The sequence below is a fragment of the Musca domestica genome, unplaced genomic scaffold, assembly GCF_030504385.1.
Source record: "Musca domestica strain aabys unplaced genomic scaffold, Musca_domestica.polishedcontigs.V.1.1 32, whole genome shotgun sequence".
Taxonomy (NCBI): Eukaryota; Metazoa; Arthropoda; class Insecta; order Diptera; family Muscidae; genus Musca; species Musca domestica.
This window is the reverse complement of record NW_026712311.1, coordinates 6,994,867-7,008,832: the sequence shown is the minus strand read 5'-3', so window position 1 is coordinate 7,008,832 and position 13,966 is coordinate 6,994,867. Positions and strand designations below refer to the sequence as shown.

The window sequence follows — 13,966 nt, the reverse complement described above, 5'->3', positions numbered from 1 at the left end:
CTAATGTCCTTCTAACAAGTTTAAAGAATATTGTGGGAATGACTACTTTTTGGGAGACATTTTTCAAAAACTTTCCCCCTCCTATGAAAAATAATTCTTGAAGGAATCGATACTTAATGAAATTTGATTTAATGACTTCCGTCCTTCTAAGAAAATTCGAAGGAATATAAAATTGTTTTTTTATTATTTTAAGGATAATTAGAACCATTAGAACGATATTTTTAATTATTTCTCCATTCACAAAAATCAGACTTTTTGGGCCAACATTGCCACCAGTAGCGTGTATTGCTGGAAAAAACGAACATTACCTGTAACCCGGTGCCTCATTTTTGATACAACCTGTCATGAATCCAGCACAAGAGGCAAACCAGCCACTGAAGTGGAGATCATTAAAAAGGATGTTTAGACAACATCTGCTGTTTTGCATAGAATGCGGCAGTTATTCCATATTCTAAACACACCAGTTGCACTGCAGCCTGTGTCGATATGTGGCCCACACATTTTTCGCCATCGAATTGGCTTGGTTTGGCCTGGCCGAAAGCGTGCAATAATCGAATGTGGCATTTTAACCTATATTCTTTGGTGGAAAAATTGTAATTCTTACAGAAAGTTGTTGGTCAAGCCAAGGCAATCGCTGGTTGTTTAGTAGTGGTGGTGGTGGTGCTGGTTGTTCTAAATTTAACAACAAAATATTTTCGTACCAAGAAGACCGAGTCGCAGAAATAATATCGAACATAACGCATTCTTGTCGGCCCGGTATTCATTTTTCATTTCACACCACGTCTGTGCGGAATTTTTAATTACCCTCGCTGTACTTATTCTTTTCTTCTTTTTGATTGTTCTTTTCCGTCGAAGGTGAGGGAGTGAGTGAATGGGTGAGAGTGAAGGCAGGGTGGTTCTGTGAATATGAACGGTGGTGGAATGGAACACTTGTTGATTTTATGGCTGGCTGACTGGTTGGTTAAACGGTTTATTTTGATTTTCTGTTCGATATGGACAGTAAAAGCTAAGGTAGGTGCTTAAGACTCGATTTTATTTTTGGGCAAATAGGCCAGGCCACCAATTGTCTGTTTGGCTTGCCTTAATGAATGGCCCAGCAAACGGATGTGTCATATATATTGGCCATATACAGGTACTTTGACAAAAGGCAACAACTTCCGTTTAGAGGTTTTCAATTTTCTTTTTCAGAATATTCACGTTTATGCAAAAAGCAAAAAAGAAATTTTATTCTTCCCCGTTGTTTTCTTTGCTGTCGTTGTTTTTGTTGCTAATTTATTTTCTTACGGCCATGCAGTTTTTGTTATTCATGAGTGCGTGTGTTTAACCTGCCATTTGGCATTTAGTTGTTTTGGAAATTCTAAATATTTTATGGGCCATTTACTTTTAGACAACAAGAACAAAAACAAGTCACCCACACTATACCGGAGATTTTAAATGCAAACATTAACACATTTTTGTTCAGACTGATCGTTTCCATGCTGGAACTCAAAAAAGGGAAAACACAGCTTACAGTGGGTCAAAGGAGAAAATAACTGAGATTGGAATAATATGAATGTTCTTGAGTTAGAGAATTAGTGCAATATTCATAAAATAGTGACAGTAAGGATCGTACTGAATTACCAGGGACTTAACCTGTTGAGATTATCTGAAGTTTTTTCTACACAAATCGATGTCTCCCAAATACTTAATTCTACAAACATTAAATAAAAAAACTAAATTGTGACTGGCGGTCAATTCGAAATTGTTCTGAATCCTTTTTACTTAACTTCAAAGTCTATATACAGGGATGAAATAAAAAAATGCAAAGAAATCAAACGCTATAATTTTTAATTTTTTTTAAATTTTATTGAAAGAAAGAAAAAAAATGTCTGAAATGTCATCAAATTTTAGAATAAGTTTAGATTTGTTCGAATTGGTCACCTTTGGCACGAATAATGGCCTTTAAACGGCCAATGAAACCGTCACACTCTGACCAAATGCTGCTCTGCGGTAGTTTGGCCCGTTCCCGCCGACGAAGCGCTTGCTTGAGGTGATCGACACTTTGGTATTTTTTAGTGCCAACCTTGCTTTCCAAAATACTCCAGACACAATAGCCCAACGGATTGGTATCCGGAGATTTTAGGTGGCCATTGTGCGCTGGAAATGAAGCGAGGAACCTCATTTTATAACCATTCTTGGGTGGCGCGTGCTGAGTCCTGTTGGAATGTCCAAGGTCTGCGACCAAAATGTTTGCGTGCCCAAGGCTTTAATACACCCTCCAGAATATTTACGCGATAATATTCGTCATTTATTCTGATTCCACGGTCGATTAATACGAGCGGAGAGCGATCGTCGGCTGTTGTGGCGGCTCAAACCATCACCATAGCCGGCGCTTGAGGTCTGGTGGCCAATTGAAGGTACACATTTTTAGCTGACCTCTTAGGCAAGTAAACACGATCATTTTGTTTGTTTACAAACTGCTGGACAGCGAATGTTTTCTCATCGGAGAAAACCACTTTTGGCCAAAAGAAGCAAGTCTTTAGCTCTTTTGAGTCTACTTTTTTTCTGTTGCGGTGAAAGTTCTTGCAATTTTTGGAATTTCAATGGCTTTAACCCGAGCTCATTTTTCAATATTTGCCGAATATTGCGATATGTTCAGCTCACGAGCCATTTTTCGGCCACTGCGACGGGGGTTTCGATCAAGTCGCTTCTTTACTTTTCGAACCATTTCTGCTGATGTTGCTGTTTTCTTCCGTCCACTTCCTTGACGTCGGGCTACGCTGCCAGTATCAGGTACGAGGCACAAAAGATTTATTCTCACTAACGATAGCCACTTGTGTTTTTCCGGCCAAATATAAAGAAATCACACTATCACGTTTGAATTCCATCACGAATAACTTTTTTCTGGAAAATTCTCACCAAAATGCTTTTGTACGCTTGTAAACAATATAATGAGCTGTCACTGGAATAATTTTAAGAGCTATCGGACGAGTGGCTTAGAAATGACAGCAGTCTGAAGTTAATCAAACGTGGCACGTCGCAATATTTATATCATGTTTATTTTAGGTCCGATAAGAAATGTTTAATTCACGTTTGTGACGACGCTGGTTCTTCAATTTTTTTAGTCTACGATGATCCTTTAGAAAAATTGTTCAAAACACTTACGTTTCTGGTAGACTTGGTCTTCTAGAAAAATTCTTTAAGAAAACGTTAGTGTATGCAAAGGTTCTTCATAAAAATTCTTACAAATTCCACGTTTATTAAGGCGACAGCCCTTTAGAGAAATTCTTACAAAAATGCACTTTTATGAAAAATAGTTTAAAAATTCTAGGATTATGGAGGCAATGGTCCTTTGATAAAACTCTTAAAAAAATCTAAGTTTTAGGTTGCCCATCAAGTGTCTTTTAGAAAAAATCGTAAAAAATCCAAGTTTATGAAGGAATTCTTAAAAAAATTCACATAGGAAAAATTCTTAAAAAAATCCACATTTATAAGGGCGATAGTCATTTGGAAAAATTCTTTTAAAAATCCACGTTTATGAAAGCGTTGGTCCTTGAGAAAAATTCTTTAAAAAATCACGTTTATGAAGGCATTGGTCCTTGAGAAAAATTCTTTAAAAATCACGTTTATGAAGGCATTGGTCCTTGAGAAAAATTCTTTAAAAAAATCACGTTTATGAAGGCATTGGTCCTTGAGAAAAATTCTTTTAAAAATCCACGTTTATGAAGGCGATGGTCCTTGATAAAAATTCTTAAAAAAATCCACGTTTATGAAGGCGATGGTCCTTGAGAAAAATTCTTTAAAAAATCACGTTAATAAAGGCATTGGTCCTTGAGCAAAATTCTTTAAAAAATCCACGTTTATGAAAGCGATGGTGCTTGATAAAAATTCTTTAAAAAATCCACGTTTATGAAGTCGATGGTCCTGAAGAAGAATTGGTTGAAAACTGTTTGTTTTATGAACGAGATGGTCCTTAAGAAAAATTTTAAAAATTTTCATTTTTAGCAGAGATGTTCCTTGAGAATTTTTCTTTAAAAAATCCTTCTTTATAGAGACGTTTATGGTTTAAGAAAAAATCTCTAAAAATCCACGTTTTTAGCAGAGAAGGTCCCTGAGAAAAATTCTTAAAAAACACACGTTTATAAAGGCGATGGTCCTTAAAAAAATCTTTAAAAAATATCGGTTTTTGAAAGCGATGGCCCATAAAAAAATTCTTTGAACAAATTCACGATTTTGAAAGTGATGGTTCTTGATGGCGATGGTTTTTAAAAAAAATTCTTTAAAAAATCTGCGTTTATAAAATCGATGGTCCTGAAGAAAGGTTGCTTAAAAATCCACAAAAACAAAAAATGTAGCGAACGTTCTTCAGTAAAATACTTTAAAAAAAATCATCGTTTATTAAGGCGAGGGTCTAAAGAAAAAAATCAATGTTTATTAAGGCGAGGGTCTAAAGAATAAATCTTTAAAAAGAAATTTAAAGGCGATGGCCCTTAAAAAAATCTTAAATAAAAAATACAAGATTTTGCAGGCGATGGTCCTAAAAAAATTCTTTAACAAAAATCCACGATTTTGAAGGCAATGGTTCCTAAGAAAAAAATCGTCAAAAATTATGGTGTTAGGAAGCGATGGTTCTTAAGAAAAATTCTTTAAAAATCCACGTTTTAGCAAAGGAGGTCCTTCATAAAAATCTACATTTAGGACGATAAAGATCGTTCATATTAATACATAAAAAATCCTTTTTTGGGAGGACACTGATTCTTAAGAAAAATTCAAAGAAAAATCTACATTTATGGCTACGATGGTTCTTAGAAAATCCCTAAAAAGTTTACGATTATGGATGCAAAGGTCCTTAACAAAAAATCCTCAGGTCCTTCCGAAAAAAATAAAAAATCTACGCTTTTGGGCCTTAAGAAAAATCCATTAAAAAATCACCATTGAGGCTTCAGAAAAATCCTTAAATGGTTCTTCAGATGAATTCTTATAAAAAATTTTTAAAAAAATCTACGTTTGAAATGATCCTTCAGAATAATTCATTAAACACGAGTATTTTGAAGGTGCTAACCGTATTTTTCAACTAAGTTCATAACAGTCCAATATTTTTAACAGGTTCTGACATTTGAGCCAAACCCAAACTTGAGGACTTCTAAGGCAACTATATATAATTCAGGGTTTCACTTAGGGCAGGGTCGCCAGGTCTCGTCTAATTCTTTTAAAGATCCTAATTCTATTTACCTTTCGGAGCCACTGTATCTTTCTTATCTGCTCCATATCTCTGTGTCTTAAGAACAAGTGAAAAAAAACGTTAAAGAAAAAGGGAAAATTCTTACACAAAATTCACACGTCCCTTATATTTTTGGGAATTTTGTAACGAAATGGAAAACTTGGCCAACTGAAAGAATTCTTAACCAGTTTTCAGGCTGAGCCGATTGCGAAGATGCTGTTGTTGTTGTCACAATATTAACCTGTGAACTAATATTGTGACAACAACAACATTAGGATAGAGTAATATTTTACCATATTTCAATGTTTTGTTGTTGTTATTGTAGCTGGTGTTGATGTTTTTCTTTCTCTGCATATGCGATCAATCGCTCGATCGATCAGTTGTGTAGTACCAACCCATGTATGTCTGCCTGTCTGTCCATTACAAAAAATAACTGCTTTCTGCTGTTACCTGTTAGCAATGAGCAATCCCAGCAATTCGCCTCAGTTTTTTTTGAGATCACTATTCGCCGCACTACACAATCTTAAGCCGCTATATGATGGCATAAGCGTCTTTAGTCTGGCTTTACCTGTTGCTTGAGAAACACGTATCTACCGTTGAAACGCCGTTGTCGTGTCGTTTTGTTTGGTTTCTGACGTTTTGAACCGTTTCCAAAAACTAGCCGGTCGAGAAGACATTCCATTTATCCGCCATTCCCCCGCCCTCAGCAGTTGCAGCAACAACTGCCAAAGAGTTGAGAAATGTGAGTGTATGGGTTATTTTGGAGTACCTGAGTCGTATGGAAGTCAAGAAGAGATATCTGTGTGTGTGTGTGTCTTAGTCTGTTGTATTTTCTTTTCAATTCATACAAACCAGTGACTTTGCCACAATGGCTATGAACGGGTTCAAAAATTGTGTATGTGGATGTGTTTGAGTCTTGGCCAGGCTTAGCAGTGTGTTTCTTTTTTATTTTGGCATTTTTGTCTATATTCAGTCTTGGAGTTGCTTATACCACTTTGAAACCGCTTCGAGGTGGTAGAGGTGTTGCTCGAAAGATTTCTTAAGCCAGTTTCAGTGAGTGTTTGGCCTTCGTGTGGTACGGTACAGTAAACGGATATTAACTGAAAGACGAATTCAAGAAACGAAGAAGAAGAAAATAAATAAAATTCAAATGAGTGAATGAAAAAAAAAAAAAACATTAACTAAAGAAGAAAAAAAGAGGTTGCTTCTTCATCTCAAAAAAGTGAGAGAGTGATTTTTTGGAGTGTCTGGGCAGCATCTAGCCAAAACCAAAGTGTATGTGTCACGATTTTTAAGAAAACCAAGAAATTATATAAAATTGAAATAAGAATGGATTAAAAAAAGCAACATGAGACAAATAAGCATATGAAAAGGATACTAATTGATTTAAATTAAAGAAAAGTGTTAAAAAATCAAATAACAAAAAATCACACACACACACACCCAATAATGGATACCCTGGATTAAAACACCAATAAATTTGATTGCTACTACCTCAAAAAAAAAAAAAAAAAAAAAAAAGAGAAACCCTAAGTAAAAAAAATAATAAAGGTTTCTTGTGAAATTTCATTTTTGTTCACCAGAAATCATTAGCTTTGTTCGAGATATCTGTTTTTATTTTTTTGCCAACAAGTCACCGCTCAATGGCCAGTATCTCTTGGAAACTGTATAGAAATTGCACGAATTGTGTCATTAACTTGACGATTTGCCATGTTTTGCTGTTTTAGAGAGTTGTTGTCTATTTAAGCGTGTTATATTGAGAAGGGGCCACCGCCACCATCGTCCGCCAGCTATTGCTCTAACTCTAGCTCCAGCCATAGTTAATTTCTTTACTTGGAGTTTTTGCTGTCTTTTTTTGTGTTACACATAGATAAATCAAATCGTTTTTCTCTCTCTCCATTGCTTTTCTAAGATTGCAACAAACATCGACAGGCTGTAAACCGCAAAAATACCACCACCACCACAGCCATCACCACAACCAAGTGGTAACCGCAGCTGCACCAGCACCAGCACTTGCATTTAATGCAACTCCATTTTGCAAACACCGCCAGAGTTGAACAAGTTCGAGATTCGATTTACAATCGGTCTAAATGGATTTTCGAATACCCTTCAATTAATAGGGATTTGCTAAGGAGAGGATAACAATTTTCTGAAATAAAACTTTTCGGATTTTGACTTTTGAAGTGTTTTGAATCTTGACTTGCTGTGGATGTATTGGTTTTCGTCCTGAAAGGGGCAATTTCCTCAAAAAGTTTGATAAATATGAAATGGAAAATATATCTTCAAATAAAAAGACCAATGCAGAAGCTGAAAGATAGATTTCATTGCAAACATCGCCAGAGTTGAACAAGTTCGAGATTCGATTCGATTCGATTTTTTGATTACCCTGCAATGGTAGGAGTTTCCTAAGGAGAGGATAACAATTTTCTGAAATAAGACTTTTCGGTTTTGCTTTTTGAGTTGTTTGTTTGTTTTAACCATAGCCCCTTTAAAGTTTTGTTCAGATGGCTTGCTGTGAATGTTTTGTTTTCGATTCTGAAAGGGGTAATTTCCTAAAATGTTTGATAAATAGGAAATGGGACTCTATAGTAGCTACAAATAAAAAGTAAAACCAATGCAGAAGCTGAAAGACATCAAAATCCGATTAAACTAGAGGTTAGATTTCATTGTAAACACCACCAGAGTTGAATAACTTCGAGATTCGATTTACAATCGGTTTAAATGGATTTTCGAATACCCTTCAATGGTAGAAATTTGCTAGAGAGGGGATAAAAATCTTCTGGAATAAGACTTTTCCGGTTTTGAATTGAATCAGAAACATCTGATCCATAACCATAGTCCATTTAAAGTTTCACTCAGATGTCTTACTGTGGATGTCTTGGTTTTCGGTCCTGAAGAGGATAATTTCCTCAAAATTTTTGAAAAATATGAAATGCGACTCTTGAACTTTTCCGGCATTGACTGTTTGGTTATATTGCATGGATCATGTGGGACTGATTTTTGTGATTACAAGTCTAAGCTTCTAAAACTTGTTTTTGAGTCTAAGTTTTTTTTTTCATGGGTCCAAAATGGATGAGAAAACTTCATACATTTTCTAATTGCAAGGCGCAATCAATGCAGGAGCTCTATAAGTTCGAAATTTAATTATCTCTTTTAAGGACATTAACATTTTTATGGGGTTCCATCAATCATGTGGGACTGTTTTTTAGATCCCAAATCTAAGGCTCTTTTGAAACTTTGCTCAGGTCCAGATACAAAATGTGATAGAGAAAAAATAGCGAAGTGATTCAACTTGTCCGGTATTCAATTTTAAATTGGGTTCCATCGATCATATTGGACGGATTTTTGTTGGTCTCAAGTCTAAGTTTCTCAAACTTGTTTTCGAGTTCTAATTTTTGGCTTTTTCTTGGGTCCAAAATGGGTGAAAAGACTTTTTATATTTTAAAATTGAAGGCCATTGACATTTTAATCGGGTTACATCAATCGTGTTCGACTGTTTTTTAAATCCCAAATCTAAGGCTCTCTTGAAACTTTGTCTCAGGTCCAGAGGATACGAACAAAGATGTCCAGTATTGAATTTTAAGTTGGGTTCCATCGATCATGTCTGAGTTCTTCAAAGTCTAAAGTTTTGTTCCCAAGTCCAAAGTTTTGTCTCTTTCTTGCCTAAAATGGGTAATTTTTCTAAAATGCTCGAGATGATTTTTACGGGACAAGGTCTAGAAGCTCAAAATCTAAGTTGTTCAAACTTGTTCCCAGATCCAAATTTTTGTCTTTTTCTTGCCTAAAATGGGCGAGATTGATACGAGACGAGGTATTAACTTTTTCATTAGTAGACAACATAAGATCCCAAACCCTAGGTTGTTCTGAAACTTTGTCTCAAGTCCAAATGTTTGTCTCTTTTTTAATCTGGTTCTATCGATCGTCCTGTTGGACTGATTTTTGAGATGATAAATCCCAGACTCTCCTTGAAATTGGATTTAGGTTAAAAGTGATGTCTTTTCTTGTCTGAAATGGACGATAGTCCAAAAGGACAAGGTATTGAATTTTTATTAGACTCCATGAGATCCAAAATCCTAGGTTGTTTTGAAACATTGTCTCAGGTCCAAATGTTTGTATTTTCTTTTATCGGATTTTATCGATCGTCCTGTTGGACTGGTTTGTTGAGACAACATATCCCAGACTCTCCTTGAAATTTGGGCTCATGTTCCAATTGTTTTCTTTTCATGTCTGAAATGGACGACATTCCGCGGGCTCGACAAATACGAAAATGGATTTTATATCCACTTCGATTGCAAGTCATAATCGAACTAGGAGTTGAAATAGTTCAAAATTTGATTATATCCAGTCAAGGCGTCAAGGTCCGGCATTGACTTTCTTTTACTGCACAGAAAAAGAAAGGATAATCCGATTTTGCTCCAACTTTACAAATCCTAATATTTGTATCTGTGCTAGGCCAGGTGCGAAATGGACAATATCGGTCCACTTCTTCTGGTACCTTCCCCACAAAGGGTACAAATTTTGAATTTCCATGAAGCTCATAAAACACGAAATTATCATCCGATTCCATTCAGACTTGGCACATCTCAGTATTTCTATCAACACAAGATCTGTTATAAAGATGGTAGAGGTCGGACCATTTATTCTGGTACCTCCACCACAAAGGGTCGAAGTTCTGAATATCCAAAAACGCTCAAAGAAAGTGAAATAAGTGTCCAACTCTCTTCAAATTTCACACATACACATATTTTTGCTAACACAAGATTTGTTGTGAAGATGATATATATCTGCGAACCCCGTCTGGTACATCACCCACAAAATGTCACAATTTTCCGTACTTTTATCTGTCATAACTTTTGAAACAAGTCAGCGATTCTTTACAACTTGCTATATCTAAATATTTCTCTCAACCAGAAACCTGAGATGAATGTGGAATTTATGATTTCGAATAAAATTGGATATAAATGATTGATATTCTGATTTCAAATAATCTGTATTAGATGAAGTATGAAAATTTTAACATTTTCTAAAAATTATCACATATCTCATATAAAGTTAAGGAAGTAACCAATATAGTCCAAACCTGAACGTCATAATATTTATATCATATTTAGTAAGGCCCGATACGAAATGGACAATATTGGCCCATTCCTTCGGAACCTACTCCATAGAGGGTCACACATCTGAATAATCATAACATAAGTCAAAATATATTTAAATAATCGAATATTGGCTGATGGTATATATCTGTCAGCAAAATCGATCGATACTTTTTAACTGCTTTGTTTTTATTTGTAGTATTTTATACACTGAAGGTACGAAATGTACCAAAATGTACAAAATTGTAGTCTATTATTAATAAAAATGTGTTGGTATGGAAATTGCGCATGAGGCTTGTATTGGGAATAATTGAGACAATATTTTTGGAAATCTCGGAAAGCCTCGTATGAGGCTTATATTTTCTATGGTGGGATAAATTCAATCAATATTTTTGAAAATTCTATTTGTAGAATATTAAAAGGTACAAATTGGTCAAGATGGGTATTATGGAAATTGTTATTATGAATTGGTGGAAAATAATTAGAACTTTGTTTTTCGAACTCGAACCTCGCTTTTGTCTTCAATACGTCTTCACTATTTGGTAATAAATCATTATTCATTATTCGGTAATAAGTCAAATAAGTTTTTTTTTTTGCCTTGCAAATTTTTAAGAACAAACCATTACTTCCCTCTTTCGCCGGTAGTGTCAAGGTAGTCTGTTTACATTACTTTGAAATGACTGATTTGGCTAATATGAATACCAAATTTTTACTGGGAATATAAACGTTAATACCATTAATAAAATAAATTTCTTTTTGAAATGCCTCCTGACCGATACCACATTTCCTCGAAATGATGAGCTATAAATCAAATTCTTTTCACGGGAAAAATTTTTCGAAACAAATTCTGTAAGGTACCCTAAAATTACCTCCAGAATTTCGCATATCATAAAACACTAAATTAAATATTTTTATCTCCCGAAAAGAAAAAAAAAAACAACAAAAACATTCACATTTTACCCACAATTTCAATTAGCCAGCCAGTCAGCCAGCCTACATCATGACCATTTATTTACTTTGCCTAATCAGGTTCTTGGAAGCGAACGTAAGATTTCGGTTGTATGTTTCAAACCGTTAAATCAACACACAACACTTGTCATACCATTGTAGAGAGAGAAAGAGCAGAGATAGATATGCATGTATTTATGTGTGTGTGTGGAAAACAAATACAAAACCCCAGAGTGAAAAATACTGTAAATTCAACAAGTGTTTTGAACACCGCAACAGAAGAAGTAGAAGAAACAGAATTGTTCATCTATTGTTTGTGTTGTTGCTGTTACTGCTGGTGGTGGTAGTATTGTGCATATTGTGGTAAATATAGTTTTTTCCTTTGCCTTATTGTTGTGAAAAAGTCTACAACATAAAAACAATAACAACAACGACCACAAAACAAGAAGGTAAAAACACAACTAACTAAGAAGACGAAGTAGAAGTAGTAGAAAGAAACATGTTGAACCAAACAACAATAACATGCAATACCAACCGCATGCATGCAGCAGTAGTACCAGGCTCGATTAGAAGTAACCAACCAACCGACCGACATATTTATGTTGAACGTTGTATGCAGGTATTTTCTGAGCTTTGTACGGGCCATAATAGAGACTGCAACACCAATACCATGTCATCTTTCCCGCTTAGATCTTTGTAACGAATTATAAAGAATTCCAAAGGTAGTGGTGGTATAACACCTGAAGTTGAAAAAAAAACTATCAAAACTTCCAAAAAATTCGTCTAACCACAAAACAAGTTTGTTGCCTAAGTCTTTCGTTTTTTCGTTGTTTATTCAAGGGAATAGAAATAGATAGATAGATATATTTTTGTGATGTTATTTCTATTAATTAGCATAATTTCTTGATTTTTTGTATTATTTATTCTCTTGTCTAAGCTACGAACTCGAAACCCCAAAAAAATATTCAAGCCAAACAATTTGACATCATTCAATTCCGTTTTCTTTTTTTTTCTGCTGAGAATATATTCAAATCTCACTACCTGGGAGTGGCAGGCAAAGCAGGTCTTAAGCGTTAAGTTTTTTTTTCGATTTTGTTAAAAGTATGCAACATGAATATTGAAGAACTTGTATTATACAATAAAAAACGACCATACAACAAATTAAAAGAATAAATATTGAAGAATTTCTGGAATTTATCATATCGAAGCTAAACTGAAAGTTGCTTTTTTACATATCAATGGCCAGTGGATGGCAACATTTGGCATTTATTCTTGTATGAGTTGTGGGTATGTTTACATATTTTTTTTGTATGTAATCCTGGTTGCCAATACAATTGTAAAAGTCTGTTTTTTCTCCTCACTTTTTTTTAAATGTGTGTGGGTAATTGTGTGCTAAATTAACCTACTCTATTTTAATTCACGCAAACCAACTTCGATGTACACACGAGCGAGCAATACAGTGTTCTGTGCCATTATTAATAACTGTTGTAAATTTCTCCAGCCATTTAATTGACATAAATTTATGATGGTAATAATAAGGAAATAAATTGAAAAGCATTTATGTTAATAATTTTCAATTAAAGTTTATAATTTGTCCACATTCAAAGTAATATTGAAAGAAATTAACATTCATATAGTTTAAAAGGAAATTAAAAATAAAAACATTAAAGGAAATACCTGCATTCTTGGTTAAAAGCAAAGTATAGAAATATGTTTGGTCGAAAGTATTGCAAAATGTTCTCGAAAACAATTTTTCATAGTCATGATAGGCTATATATTTGATTTAAAACAACTTTCAAGAAAAATCGAGGTGTGGTGAATTTTTTAAGAAACTCACCACAAGCTGAAATTTGATGGAATCAAATACTTGACGTATTCCCATAAATTCTACATAGGTTTTACTCGAATATGACCGATCGATCTAACTAATGAGTGGTGAAATTCGTAAATGAAAGTATAAAAGTGGAATGTAACGATTTTTATAGCTTTTTTGAAGCTTAAACACTTATAAATAAACACGCTAACATGGGGCAAAACGGTACAACTTTTAAATGTACATTTTTTATCGATGCTTTTTATGATTTTTATGTTGATTTTTACAACTTTTTTACAAGTTTGCATTTCTTAAGGTACCATTTGTGTTCAATAATTGGTCAAATTTGGTAACCAAACTTTATTTCATAGTTGTATCGTTTTTGACCTTTATTTAATACCAATTTTAGGAAAAATCAAAGTGTGGTGAATTTTTTGGGAAACTCACCACGATCTAAAATTACTTCAAATCAATTGTTTAATGTGTTTTTGTACGTTATGTGTAATTTTTGCCTACCATATGATACATATAATGATACCTACAGTGTGGTGAATTTAAAAATATAAACATATCGTTGAATTTTGTTTATATTTTTATACCCTCCACCATACTATGGAGGGTATATTAACTTTGTCATTCCGTTTGTAACTCCTCGAAATACTCATGTCAGACCCAACAAAGTATATATATTCTTGATCAGCGTAAAATTCTAAGTCGATTTAGCGATGTCCGTCTGTCTGTCTGTCTGTCTGTCCGTCTGTCTGTCTGTCTGTTGTAATCACGCTATCTTTCGAATAAATTGAGATAGATGGCTAAAATTTTGCACACATGTTTATTTTTCCAGTAGGCAGGTTAAGTTCGTAAATGGGCCATGTAGGTCCACGTTTTCATATAGCTCCCATATAACGG

At 34.4% G+C, this 13,966-nt stretch overlaps 1 protein-coding gene across 5 annotated transcripts in view; it reads left to right on the top strand.

Moving 5' to 3' along the window:
• Window positions 1-5,774: 5,774 nt before the first annotated feature.
• LOC131803667 (uncharacterized) overlaps window positions 5,775-13,966 on the top strand; it is a 69,137-nt gene continuing 60,945 nt past the window's right edge. For 2 of the 5 annotated variants that reach the window (XM_059125117.1, XM_059125113.1), the window contains exon 1: window positions 6,196-6,475. The gene's annotated coding sequence lies outside the window, so the exon portion shown is untranslated. Of the gene's footprint in view, window positions 5,943-6,194; window positions 6,476-13,966 lie in introns of those variants that run through there. The other 3 variants (XM_059125114.1, XM_059125116.1, XM_059125115.1) reach the window with 3 other exon arrangements.